We start from the raw sequence: 13,504 nt of genomic DNA, 5'->3' as shown, positions 1-13,504 counted from the left end.
TAACCTCTCCCAGGAGATAGAGCTGTTCTGGGGTGGGGGGGGGGGGGGTCACTGTTTAACCTCTCTCAGGAGATAGAGCTGTTCTGGGGGGGTTGTCACTGTTTAACCTCTCTCAGGAGATAGAGCTGTTCTGGGGGGGTTGTCACTGTTTAATCTCTCTCAGGAGATAGAGCTGTTCTGGGGGGGGGGGGGTTGTTGTCACTGTTTAATCTCTCTCAGGACATAGTGCTGTTCTGGGGGGGGGGGGGGGGGGGGGGATGTCACTGTTGTACTTTTCTGAGCATCTGCAAGAAAGAGCTTCTGTCTTGGTGGCCCCAACCATCATCCTCCTCATCCTCCCTCTTATCAGACATCTCCTATTGATAGAGATGAACCTGGAGAAGAGTCCCCTAAGCAAGCTGGTCCTGGGGCTCTCTTCACAAACACAAACACACCCCACAGAGCCCCAGGACAGCAGCATAATTAGACCCAAACCAAATCATGAGAAAACAAAAAGATAACTACTTGACACATTAGAAAGAATGAACAAAAGAACAGAGCAAACTAGAATGCTATTTGGCCCTAAACAGAGAATACACCGTGGCAGAATACCTGACCACTGTGACTGACCCAAAATTAAGGAAAGCTTTGACTATGTACAGACTCAGTGAGCATAGCCTGCCGTAGGCAGACATGGCTCTCAAGAGAAGACAGGCTATGTTCACACTGCCCACAAAATGAGGTGGAAACTGAGCTGCACTTCCTATGTATGACCATATTAGAGAAACAGGAGAGGAGAGAGAGAGACTAGAGAGAGAGAGAGGAGAGTGAGAGACTAGAGAGTGAGAGACTAGAGAGAGAAACACTGGAGGGGAGAGAGAGGAGAGGAGAGAGAGACTAGAGAGTGAGAGACTAGAGAGAGATACTAGAGTATGAGAGACGAGAGAGAGAGAGAGACACTGAAGGGGAGAGAGAGAGACTAGAGAGAGAGTGAGACAGTGAGAGACTAGAGAGAGAGAGAGAGAGAGAGAGAGAGAGATTGAGGGGAGAGAGAGAGACAGAGAGAGAGAGAGAGAGACAGAGAGACAGACAGAGAGAGAGAGAGAGAGAGAGATTGAGGGGAGAGAGAGAGACAGAGAAAGATTAGAGGGAGAAATTGTTTTGAAACTTCTGTATGTGTAATGTTTACTGTTAATTTTTATTGTTTATTTCACTTTATATATTAACTTTATATATTATCTACCTCACCTGCTTTGGCAATGTTAACACATGTTTCCCATGCCAATAAAGCTCTATTGAATTGAATTGAATTGAATTGAAATTAGACTGTAGCTTTCTGCAGTCCTGGTTGTGCTTTGACTCTGAGGTTGTAACTCATCAGGATCCTCTTATGTCATCAGACTGAGCCAAGCCTGTCAGACTCCCTGCTGCCAGTTAGTATGTCATCAATCAGACAATTTATTACCAACTCCAGCCCACCTCACCTTTAACCCTGGGGCTATTACCTCAACCCCAGTCCTAACCCTCAGTCCACCTCACCTTTAACCCTGGGGCTATTACCTCAACCCCAGCCCTAACCTCAACCCCAGCCCTAACCACGGCCCCAGCCCTAACCACGGCCCTAGCCCTAACCACAGCCCTAACCACGGCCCTAGCCCTAACCACGGCCCTAGCCCTAACCACAGCCCTAGCCCTAACCACGACCCTAACCATGGCCCTAGCCCTAACCACGGCCCTAGCCCTAACCACAGCCCTAGCCCTAACCACAGCCCTAACCATGGCCCTAGCCCTAACCACAGCCCTAGCCCTAACCACTGCCCTAACCATGGCCCTAGCCCTAACCACGGCCCTAACCATGGCCCTAGCCCTAACCACAGCCCTAACCATGGCCTCAGCCCTAACCATGGCCTCAGCCCTAACCACGGACCTAGCCCTAACCACGGCCCTAGCCCTAACCACGGCCCTAGCCCTAACCACAGCCCTAACCACAGCCTCAGCCCTAACCACGGCCCCAGCCCTAACCACGGCCCTAGCCCTAACCACGGCCCTAGCCCTAACCACTGCCCTAACCACGACCCTAGCCCTAACCACGGCCCTAGCCCTAACCACGGCCCCAGCCCTAACCACTTAGCTGCAGTCCTAACCACGGCCCTAACCACGGCCCTAACCACGGCCCCAGCCCTAACCACGGCCCTAGCCCTAACCACGGCCCTAGCCCTAACCACGGCCCTAACCATGGCCTCAACCCTAACCACGGCCCCAGCCCTAACCACGGCCCCAGCCCTAACCACGGCCCTAGCCCTAACCACGGCCCTAGCCCTAACCACGGCCCCAGCCCTAACCACTTAGCTGCAGTCCTACTCCCCAGAGCCAGCCACCGCCTGAGAAGGGGTTCTGAAGTCACAAGAGCACATGTGACTGCGCTAGCTGCCATGCCATTCGTCAACCCATGACAGAGATAGCCACAGCAACAAAAGTTGGGCTGGGGTGGACTAGGACCGAGATATGTTTTTGATTCGAGCTTCCAAGGAGACGTCCCAAACAACCAGCGTTGCCATGAACTTGTGTGTTTGGTTACAAACAAAGGAGAGAGAGAGAGAGAGGGAGAGGGATAGAGAGAGAGAGAGAGAGGGTGAGAGAGAGAGAGATAGGGGGGGAAAGAGCAATAGAGAGGGAGGGAGGAGGGTGGGAGGGTGGGAGAGAGAGAGAGAGAGAGCGAGAGAGAGAGGGTGAGAGAGAGGGGGGGAAAGAGCAATAGAGAGGGAGGGAGGAGGGGGAGAGAGAGAGAGAGAGAGGGGGGGGGGTGAGAGAGAGGGGTAGGAGGGTGATAGAGAGGAGGGTGAGAGGGGGAGGGTGAGAGAGAGAGAGGGGGAAAGAGCAATAGAGAGGGAGGGAGGAGGGGGAGAGAGAGAGAGAAAGAGAGAGAGAGTGGGGGGAGGAGGGTGAGAGAGAGGGGTAGGAGGGTGAGAGAGAGGAGGGTGAGAGGGGAGGGTGAGAGAGCAATAGAGAGGGAGGGAGGAGGGGAGAGAGAGAGAGAGTGTGATAGAGAGGGAGGAGGGTGAGAGAGAGAGAATTAGAGAGAGAGAGAGAAATAGAGAAAGAGGGGAGGGAAGTAGCGAGAGAGAGAGAGAGACCATTGGAGCCAGGTGTTGAAGTGTTATTTTGTGTACACTTGTGCTGCCATGACAACAAGGGACCCGCGTGGGCTTCCTGTTCCCTGTTTCTGGACACGGACAGAGTGTACTGCTGGGGAGGGAGTGTGTGTAGGGGGGAGGGGTGACTGGCTGTTCTGCTGTCTGACTCTGTGTTCAAGACAACACTTAATAGGGTGTGTGTCCCAAATGCCTGGGGGGAAGGCAGGAGATGGTCTGAAATGGCACCCTATTCCCTCTATATAGTTCACTAGGTTCACCCTATTCCCTCTATATAGTTCACTACTTCTACCCTGGTACCCTATTCCCTCTATATAGTTCACTACTTCTACCCTGGTACCCTATTCCCTCTATATAGTTCACTACTTCTACCCTGGCACCCTATTCCCTCTATATAGTTCACTACTTCTACCCTGGTACCCTATTCCCTCTATATAGTTCACTACTTCTACCCTGGCACCCTATTCCCTCTATATAGTTCACTACTTCTACCCTGGCACCCTATTCCCTCTATATAGTTCACTACTTCTACCCATCTAAACCAAGCTGCTTACCTATTGCAGATTCAGTCTTCCCAGCCTGGTGCAGGTCTACAATTTTGTTTCTGGTGTCCTTTGACAGCTCTTTGGTCTTGGCCATAGTGGAGTTTGGAGTGTGACTGTTTGAGGTTGTGGACAGGTGTCTTTTATACTGATAACAAGTTCAAACAGGTGCCATTAATACAGGTAACGAGTGGAGGACAGAGGAGCCTCTTAAAGAAGAGGTTACAGGTCTGTGAGAGCCAGAAATCTTGCTTGTTTGTAGCTGACCAAATACTTATTTTCCACCATAATTTGCAAATAAATTAATTACAAATCCTACAATGTGATTTTCTGGATTTTTTTTTTCTCTCATTTTGTCTGTCATAGTTGAAGTGTACCTATGATGAAAATTACAGGCCTCTCCCATCTTTTTAAGTGGGAGAACTTGCACAATTGGTGGCTGACTAAATACTTTTTTGCCCCACTGAATGTCTCGGAGCTCCGGTATGAAACTTAACATCACTACCCATTAACATAAACGTCCTTCTCGTTCCTCATGTTAAGTATGTTCGCTGCCAATTAAAACCTTCCTTGAATATTTACCCCTATTATATATTTCTAAAAGAATAATAAGAATAATATTAACATTGCTGATTATACATACAGAAATAAAAATGGTAACCCTTCCATCTTTGGGATTTGCTTTAAGTTCGTGAGGAACTCATCGACCAAAACTGTCAGTGTTCATTCAGCCTTACCATGTGATGACAATTACAACAGAACAGATGAACAGGAATGACGTTTACTCTTAACGGTTGGCCCCCAAAATAATATATATATATCTTAATGCCACGCCCCTCCTAAGCCACGCCCCCACTCCGTTGCGATACATGGCTGTTACCACGGTAACCGAAGGCGCAACTATGAACCGCTGACTAGAAGATCCTCATTCCTTGAGGATCTCCAGGTTTCCTCCAGTCACGACTAACTCTGAGAGTGTACTTGATACTTCTGCCCTGACACCCTATTCCCCTATTGGCCCTGGTCAAAAGGAGTGCACTATAAGTGGAATAGGGTGCTGTTTGCCACGCAGGCCAGCTCAGTGCGCTCCAGATGTGTCAGTGCTGTGTTGAAAATGTCACATTGACGAGGAGGCAACGAGGCGGCACTGCGTGAAACGGAACGCAAAAACATTACGACCAGATTCTCCCCTTCCCCTCCCGCTGTTACCACGGTAACTCCTGTCAGCCGAGGGGGGGGGGGGGGGGGAGCTCCTAGTGAGTGCAAGGCGACCACACTACAGCCAAGTCAGCCAAATGGCACCCTTTCCCCCTGTATAGTGTACTAATAGTGCACTATGTACAGATCTGTAGGATCTTAATTTGACCAGTATTGTCACAGCAAAATAATCCTGCAGCAACAGGATTTTTAATGTTTAGTCCATAATGTTGCTTGATTGGTTGTTAGGCTATTAGCTGGACAAAAGTAGGCTACATGAAAAGTGCAATACTGTTAATATAACCGTGTTAGTGCGGGTTTTCAGTGAATTTATGGAAATCACAAAGCTCATCTCAGCAACAAAAGAGCGATCAAATTAAAATCCAACATCAGTAGGGAATAAGGCTCTGGTCAAAAGTAGTGCATTATGTAGAGAATAAGGTGCCATTTGGGATATACACATAGACTGGAGAGCAGCCAAGATCCAAGGACTTGCTTGATTGGCCCTTTAAATGTCACATGACCAAAAGCAGAGGAGAGAGGATTCATCTGTGATTTGTGTTCTTCAAGTGAAGGAATCTGTGGAAAAGTCTGACTTTCAGTCTGATGTCTCGGTGTTTAGTCAGTGTGTTAGAAATGTTTCATGTTTGTGCCTTCACACCACACAGTCAGACACTTCAGTGTATTAGAAATGTAGGCTAGTTACCTGTTTATTAGAATAGAGTTTAACACAGGCTAGTTACCTGTTTATTAGAATACAGTTTAATACAGGCTAGTTACCTGTTTATTAGAATACAGTTTAATACAGGCTAGTTACCTGTTTATTAGAATACAGTTTAACACAGGCTAGTTACCTGTTTATTAGAATACAGTTTAACACAGGCTAGTTACCTGTTTATTAGAATACAGTTTAATACAGGCTAGTTACCTGTTTATTAGAATACAGTTTAATACAGGCTAGTTACCTGTTTATTAGAATACAGTTTAATACAGGCTAGTTACCTGTTTATTAGAATACAGTTTAATACAGGCTAGTTACCTGTTTATTAGGAGAATACAGTTTAATACAGGCTAGTTACCTGTTTATTAGAATACAGTTTAACACAGGCTAGTTACCTGTTTATTAGGAGAATACAGTTTAATACAGGCTAGTTACCTGTTTATTAGAATACAGTTTAACACAGGCTAGTTACCTGTTTATTAGAATACAGTTTAACACAGGCTAGTTACCTGTTTATTAGAATATAGTTTAATACAGGCTAGTTACCTGTTTATTAGGAGAATACAGTTTAATACAGGCTAGTTACCTGTTTATTAGAATACAGTTTAACACAGGCTAGTTACCTGTTTATTAGAATACAGTTTAATACAGGCTAGTTACCTGTTTATTAGAATACAGTTTAACACAGGCTAGTTACCTGTTTATTAGAATACAGTTTAATACAGGCTAGTTACCTGTTTATTAGGAGAATACAGTTTAATACAGGCTAGTTACCTGTTTATTAGAATACAGTTTAATACAGGCTAGTTACCTGTTTATTAGAATACAGTTTAACACAGGCTAGTTACCTGTTTATTAGGAGAATACAGTTTAACACAGGCTAGTTACCTGTTTATTAGAATACAGTTTAATACAGGCTAGTTACCTGTTTATTAGAATACAGTTTAATACAGGTTAGTTACCTGTTTATTAGAATACAGTTTAACACAGGCTAGTTACCTGTTTATTAGAATACAGTTTAATACAGGCTAGTTACCTGTTTATTAGGAGAATACAGTTTAACACAGGCTAGTTACCTGTTTATTAGAATACAGTTTAACACAGGCTAGTTACCTGTTTATTAGGAGAATACAGTTTAATACAGGCTAGTTACCTGTTTATTAGAATACAGTTTAACACAGGCTAGTTACCTGTTTATTAGAATACAGTTTAACACAGGCTAGTTACCTGTTTATTAGAATACAGTTTAACACAGGCTAGTTACCTGTTTATTAGAATACAGTTTAACACAGGTTAGTTACCTGTTTATTAGGAGAATACAGTTTAACATAGGTTAGTTACCTGTTTATTAGAATACAGTTTAATACAGGCTAGTTACCTGTTTATTAGAATACAGTTTAACACAGGTTAGTTACCTGTTTATTAGGAGAATACAGTTTAATACAGGCTAGTTACCTGTTTATTAGGAGAATACAGTTTAACATAGGTTAGTTACCTGTTTATTAGAATACAGTTTAATACAGGCTAGTTACCTGTTTATTAGAATACAGTTTAACACAGGTTAGTTACCTGTTTATTAGGAGAATACAGTTTAATACAGGCTAGTTACCTGTTTATTAGAATACAGTTTAACACAGGCTAGTTACCTGTTTATTAGAATACAGTTTAACACAGGTTAGTTACCTGTTTATTAGGAGAATACAGTTTAATACAGGCTAGTTACCTGTTTATTAGAATACAGTTTAATACAGGCTAGTTACTTGTTTATTAGAATACAGTTTAATACAGGCTAGTTACCTGTTTATTAGAATACAGTTTAATACAGGCTAGTTACCTGTTTATTAGAATACAGTTTAATACAGGCTAGTTACCTGTTTATTAGAATACAGTTTAATACAGGCTAGTTACCTGTTTATTAGAATACAGTTTAACACAGGCTAGTTACCTGTTTATTAGAATACAGTTTAACACAGGCTAGTTACCTGTTTATTAGAATACAGTTTAATACAGGCTAGTTACCTGTTTATTAGAATACAGTTTAACACAGGCTAGTTACCTGTTTATTAGGAGAATACAGTTTAATACAGGCTAGTTACCTGTTTATTAGAATACAGTTTAATACAGGCTAGTTACCTGTTTATTAGAATACAGTTTAACACAGGCTAGTTACCTGTTTATTAGAATACAGTTTAATACAGGCTAGTTACCTGTTTATTAGGAGAATACAGTTTAATACAGGCTAGTTACCTGTTTATTAGAATACAGTTTAACACAGGCTAGTTACCTGTTTATTAGAATACAGTTTAATACAGGCTAGTTACCTGTTTATTAGGAGAATACAGTTTAATACAGGCTAGTTACCTGTTTATTAGAATACAGTTTAATACAGGCTAGTTACCTGTTTATTAGAATACAGTTTAACACAGGCTAGTTACCTGTTTATTAGGAGAATACAGTTTAATACAGGCTAGTTACCTGTTTATTAGGAGAATACAGTTTAACACAGGTTAGTTACCTGTTTATTAGAATACAGTTTAATACAGGCTAGTTACCTGTTTATTAGGAGAATACAGTTTAATACAGGCTAGTTACCTGTTTATTAGGAGAATACAGTTTAATACAGGCTAGTTACCTGTTTATTAGAATACAGTTTAACACAGGCTAGTTACCTGTTTATTAGAATACAGTTTAATACAGGCTAGTTACCTGTTTATTAGGAGAATACAGTTTAATACAGGTTAGTTACCTGTTTATTAGAATACAGTTTAACACAGGCTAGTTACCTGTTTATTAGGAGAATACAGTTTAATACAGGCTAGTTACCTGTTTATTAGAATACAGTTTAACACAGGCTAGTTACCTGTTTATTAGGAGAATACAGTTTAATACAGGTTAGTTACCTGTTTATTAGAATACAGTTTAACACAGGCTAGTTACCTGTTTATTAGAATACAGTTTAACACAGGCTAGTTACCTGTTTATTAGGAGAATACAGTTTAACACAGGCTAGTTACCTGTTTATTAGAATACAGTTTAATACAGGCTAGTTACCTGTTTATTAGGAGAATACAGTTTAATACAGGCTAGTTACCTGTTTATTAGAATACAGTTTAACACAGGCTAGTTACCTGTTTATTAGAATACAGTTTAATACAGGCTAGTTACCTGTTTATTAGAATACAGTTTAACACAGGCTAGTTACCTGTTTATTAGAATACAGTTTAACACAGGCTAGTTACCTGTTTATTAGAATACAGTTTAACACAGGCTAGTTACCTGTTTATTAGGAGAATACAGTTTAACACAGGCTAGTTACCTGTTTATTAGGAGAATACAGTTTAACACAGGCTAGTTACCTGTTTATTAGAATACAGTTTAATACAGGCTAGTTACCTGTTTATTAGAATACAGTTTAACACAGGCTAGTTACCTGTTTATTAGGAGAATACAGTTTAATACAGGCTAGTTACCTGTTTATTAGAATACAGTTTAACACAGGCTAGTTACCTGTTTATTAGAATACAGTTTAACACAGGCTAGTTACCTGTTTATTAGGAGAATACAGTTTAATACAGGCTAGTTACCTGTTTATTAGAATACAGTTTAACACAGGCTAGTTACCTGTTTATTAGAATACAGTTTAATACAGGCTAGTTACCTGTTTATTAGGAGAATACAGTTTAACACAGGCTAGTTACCTGTTTATTAGAATACAGTTTAACACAGGCTAGTTACCTGTTTATTAGAATACAGTTTAATACAGGCTAGTTACCTGTTTATTAGGAGAATACAGTTTAACACAGGCTAGTTACCTGTTTATTAGGATACAGTTTAACACAGGCTAGTTACCTGTTTATTAGAATACAGTTTAATACAGGCTAGTTACCTGTTTATTAGAATACAGTTTAACACAGGCTAGTTACCTGTTTATTAGAATACAGTTTAATACAGGCTAGTTACCTGTTTATTAGAATACAGTTTAATACAGGCTAGTTACCTGTTTATTAGGAGAATACAGTTTAATACAGGCTAGTTACCTGTTTATTGGGAGAATACAGTTTAATACAGGCTAGTTACCTGTTTATTAGAATACAGTTTAACATAGGCTAGTTACCTGTTTATTAGAATACAGTTTAACACAGGCTAGTTACCTGTTTATTAGAATACAGTTTAATACAGGCTAGTTACCTGTTTATTAGAATACAGTTTAATACAGGCTAGTTACCTGTTTATTAGAATACAGTTTAACACAGGCTAGTTACCTGTTTATTAGAATACAGTTTAACACAGGCTAGTTACCTGTTTATTAGAATACAGTTTAACACAGGCTAGTTACCTGTTTATTAGAATACAGTTTAATACAGGCTAGTTACCTGTTTATTAGGATACAGTTTAACACAGGCTAGTTACCTGTTTATTAGAATACAGTTTAATACAGGCTAGTTACCTGTTTATTAGAATACAGTTTAACACAGGCTAGTTACCTGTTTATTAGAATACAGTTTAATACAGGCTAGTTACCTGTTTATTAGAATACAGTTTAATACAGGCTAGTTACCTGTTTATTAGGAGAATACAGTTTAATACAGGCTAGTTACCTGTTTATTAGGAGAATACAGTTTAATACAGGCTAGTTACCTGTTTATTAGAATACAGTTTAACACAGGCTAGTTACCTGTTTATTAGAATACAGTTTAATACAGGCTAGTTACCTGTTTATTAGAATACAGTTTAATACAGGCTAGTTACCTGTTTATTAGGAGAATACAGTTTAATACAGGCTAGTTACCTGTTTATTAGGAGAATACAGTTTAATACAGGCTAGTTACCTGTTTATTAGAATACAGTTTAACACAGGCTAGTTACCTGTTTATTAGAATACAGTTTAACACAGGCTAGTTACCTGTTTATTAGAATACAGTTTAATACAGGCTAGTTACCTGTTTATTAGAATACAGTTTAATACAGGCTAGTTACCTGTTTATTAGAATACAGTTTAACACAGGCTAGTTACCTGTTTATTAGAATACAGTTTAACACAGGCTAGTTACCTGTTTATTAGAATACAGTTTAACACAGGCTAGTTACCTGTTTATTAGAATACAGTTTAATACAGGCTAGTTACCTGTTTATTAGGATACAGTTTAACACAGGCTAGTTACCTGTTTATTAGAATACAGTTTAATACAGGCTAGTTACCTGTTTATTAGAATACAGTTTAACACAGGCTAGTTACCTGTTTATTAGAATACAGTTTAATACAGGCTAGTTACCTGTTTATTAGGATACAGTTTAACACAGGCTAGTTACCTGTTTATTAGAATACAGTTTAATACAGGCTAGTTACCTGTTTATTAGGAGAATACAGTTTAACACAGGTTAGTTACCTGTTTATTAGGAGAATACAGTTTAACACAGGCTAGTTACCTGTTTATTAGAATACAGTTTAATACAGGCTAGTTACCTGTTTATTAGAATACAGTTTAATACAGGCTAGTTACCTGTTTATTAGAATACAGTTTAACACAGGCTAGTTACCTGTTTATTAGAATACAGTTTAATACAGGCTAGTTACCTGTTTATTAGAATACAGTTTAATACAGGCTAGTTACCTGTTTTTTAGGAGAATACAGTTTAACACAGGCTAGTTACCTGTTTATTAGAATACAGTTTAATACAGGCTAGTTACCTGTTTATTAGGAGAATACAGTTTAATACAGGCTAGTTACCTGTTTATTAGAATACAGTTTAACACAGGCTAGTTACCTGTTTATTAGAATACAGTTTAACACAGGCTAGTTACCTGTTTATTAGAATACAGTTTAATACAGGCTAGTTACCTGTTTATTAGAATACAGTTTAATACAGGCTAGTTACCTGTTTATTAGAATACAGTTTAACACAGGCTAGTTACCTGTTTATTAGGAGAATACAGTTTAACACAGGCTAGTTACCTGTTTATTAGAATACAGTTTAATACAGGCTAGTTACCTGTTTATTAGAATACAGTTTAATACAGGCTAGTTACCTGTTTATTAGGAGAATACAGTTTAACACAGGCTAGTTACCTGTTTATTAGAATACAGTTTAATACAGGCTAGTTACCTGTTTATTAGGAGAATACAGTTTAACACAGGCTAGTTACCTGTTTATTAGAATACAGTTTAACACAGGCTAGTTACCTGTTTATTAGAATACAGTTTAATACAGGCTAGTTACCTGTTTATTAGAATGCAGTTTAATACAGGCTAGTTACCTGTTTATTAGGAGAATACAGTTTAACACAGGCTAGTTACCTGTTTATTAGGAGAATACAGTTTAATACAGGCTAGTTACCTGTTTATTAGGAGAATACAGTTTAATACAGGCTAGTTACCTGTTTATTAGGAGAATACAGTTTAACACAGGCTAGTTACCTGTTTATTAGGAGAATACAGTTTAACACAGGCTAGTTACCTGTTTATTAGAATACAGTTTAACACAGGCTAGTTACCTGTTTATTAGGAGAATACAGTTTAATACAGGCTAGTTACCTGTTTATTAGAATACAGTTTAACACAGGCTAGTTACCTGTTTATTAGGAGAATACAGTTTAATACAGGCTAGTTACCTGTTTATTAGAATACAGTTTAACACAGGCTAGTTACCTGTTTATTAGAATACAGTTTAATACAGGCTAGTTACCTGTTTATTAGAATACAGTTTAACACAGGCTAGTTACCTGTTTATTAGAATACAGTTTAACACAGGCTAGTTACCTGTTTATTAGAATACAGTTTAACACAGGCTAGTTACCTGTTTATTAGAATACAGTTTAATACAGGCTAGTTACCTGTTTATTAGAATACAGTTTAATACAGGCTAGTTACCTGTTTATTAGAATACAGTTTAATACAGGCTAGTTACCTGTTTATTAGAATACAGTTTAACACAGGCTAGTTACCTGTTTATTAGAATACAGTTTAACACAGGCTAGTTACCTGTTTATTAGAATACAGTTTAACACAGGCTAGTTACCTGTTTATTAGTAATACAGTTTAACACAGGCTAGTTACCTGTTTATTAGAATACAGTTTAATACAGGCTAGTTACCTGTTTATTAGGAGAATACAGTTTAATACAGGCTAGTTACCTGTTTATTAGAATACAGTTTAACACAGGCTAGTTACCTGTTTATTAGGGGAATACAGTTTAATACAGGCTAGTTACCTGTTTATTAGAATACAGTTTAACACAGGCTAGTTACCTGTTTATTAGAATACAGTTTAATACAGGCTAGTTACCTGTTTATTAGAATACAGTTTAATACAGGCTAGTTACCTGTTTATTAGGAGAATACAGTTTAACACAGGCTAGTTACCTGTTTATTAGGAGAATACAGTTTAACACAGGCTAGTTACCTGTTTATTAGAATACAGTTTAATACAGGCTAGTTACCTGTTTATTAGAATACAGTTTAATACAGGCTAGTTACCTGTTTATTAGAATACAGTTTAACACAGGCTAGTTACCTGTTTATTAGAATACAGTTTAATACAGGCTAGTTACCTGTTTATTAGAATACAGTTTAACACAGGCTAGTTACCTGTTTATTAGAATACAGTTTAATACAGGCTAGTTACCTGTTTATTAGAATACAGTTTAACACAGGCTAGTTACCTGTTTATTAGAATACAGTTTAACACAGGCTAGTTACCTGTTTATTAGAATACAGTTTAACACAGGCTAGTTACCTGTTTATTAGAATACAGTTTAATACAGGCTAGTTACCTGTTTATTAGAATACAGTTTAACACAGGCTAGTTACCTGTTTATTAGGGGAATACAGTTTAACACAGGCTAGTTACCTGTTTATTAGGAGAATACAGTTTAATACAGGCTAGTTACCTGTTTATTAGAATACAGTTTAATAC

This window comes from Oncorhynchus mykiss, chromosome 26 (assembly GCF_013265735.2).
Source record: "Oncorhynchus mykiss isolate Arlee chromosome 26, USDA_OmykA_1.1, whole genome shotgun sequence".
NCBI classification, from domain to species: domain Eukaryota; kingdom Metazoa; phylum Chordata; class Actinopteri; order Salmoniformes; family Salmonidae; genus Oncorhynchus; species Oncorhynchus mykiss.
Note: the sequence above shows the minus strand (reverse complement) of the source record.